The sequence below is a fragment of the Wyeomyia smithii genome, chromosome 1 (assembly GCF_029784165.1).
Source record: "Wyeomyia smithii strain HCP4-BCI-WySm-NY-G18 chromosome 1, ASM2978416v1, whole genome shotgun sequence".
NCBI classification, from domain to species: domain Eukaryota; kingdom Metazoa; phylum Arthropoda; class Insecta; order Diptera; family Culicidae; genus Wyeomyia; species Wyeomyia smithii.
Window position 1 is genome coordinate 182661655 of NC_073694.1, and position 1314 is coordinate 182662968.

General features: G+C 34.9%; 1 long non-coding RNA gene across 1 annotated transcript; it reads right to left on the reverse strand.

Annotated features, from left to right (window-relative positions):
- Positions 1-446: 446 nt before the first annotated feature.
- On the reverse strand, positions 447-1314 carry LOC129718146 (uncharacterized). Its single transcript, XR_008726812.1, has 3 exons — positions 1159-1314; positions 907-1070; positions 447-824 (listed from the first exon to the last, which is right to left on the reverse strand). It is a non-coding gene; the product is annotated as an uncharacterized LOC129718146 (long non-coding RNA).

Sequence of the window (1314 nt, forward strand, 5' to 3'; positions counted from 1 at the left end):
TTTTGCTAACCCTTTTGACAACTCTGCTTACGTCAACTCGGTAGCCATTTTGGTTGTTTTCAAATTCAAAACACATTTATTCAAGAGATTATTTAACAATGTCCCCGCACGGGTTTCCATCGAAAATTCAAAGCTTACATGTGGATGATATCCGAAGATACGAAAAAAAGTGTCAATACTTGGAGGTATAGATCCATACAAATTGCTTTTCAAATCGGATGTGCTTTTATTTACGGTCGATTATGATAATTTTTTTTTGCTTTCTGATAAATCGATTGTCGTTCCGCACAATTATCCCCACAGGAACATAAAGTCTTTGGACGCATATAAGTTAAAAAAAAAAAAAAAAAAAAAAAAACGGATTTGTGAAAGACGTGAAAGGCTGCAAACAATAAAACATGTTTGTGATATCTGGAAGCGTTAGTAAAAAGTACACATAACTGCTACATTTATTTATTTTTGCGATTCATTTTATCTAGGTTTTACATAGTATGAGCATAAACGACCCACCGAGTCGTTTTACATAGTATGAACATCCTGATCCGAGTAAAAACATTGTTTCAACGTAAAGATATTTACCGTTTCTTAATTGAAGCTTTCATCTTGCAATTCAATTTATTAATCATAGGCCATTTCATTTGCAGTAATTCCCAAACAGTTGGAATTTTTATCCCATAAATTGCTTCGTTCTACAGACGACGAACAAATTTTTGTAACTTCCGATGGTTGTGCAAGAGCAGGATAATCCGTTTCAAGGTGGTATTTCAGATATAAAGTTGGAATCCAGTTTAAGTCGTGAATGGCATAGGGCCGTGCTGGTTTGCCTGTAGATATGATTACTAACTTTAATGACAGACCTGCAAAGTCTTGATGTACATTATCAGTAATAAAATGTCGACCGCATACATAGCTATTATCTAAGCTATCGGCTTTCACCGCAACAGCCTCAGACTAAAGTTGTCGTCGTAGTGCATCGCGAGGTGTAGGAGTAGCAGAAAAACTATGGAAACTTACGGTAGTTTCTCCGTACATTATTTGACACAGGATTTAATTGACATTGTCACCGTTACCTGAAAGTGGGGAAAATATACTGATAGAATGCTGCGTAAATGTATGTATGAACGTGAATAAAACCATGGATCTTAGAATGTTACTTACTTCTTATTTATTTCATTTATTGATGCCTATTATAATCGCCACAGTTTATCACCACTCCAATGCACTGGGAATGCTGAACAATCCGCTTAAATGTAAACAAATTTGCAACCTTTTTCGTTTTTTTTACAAAATTGATTGTTTTGATGATTAATCGAG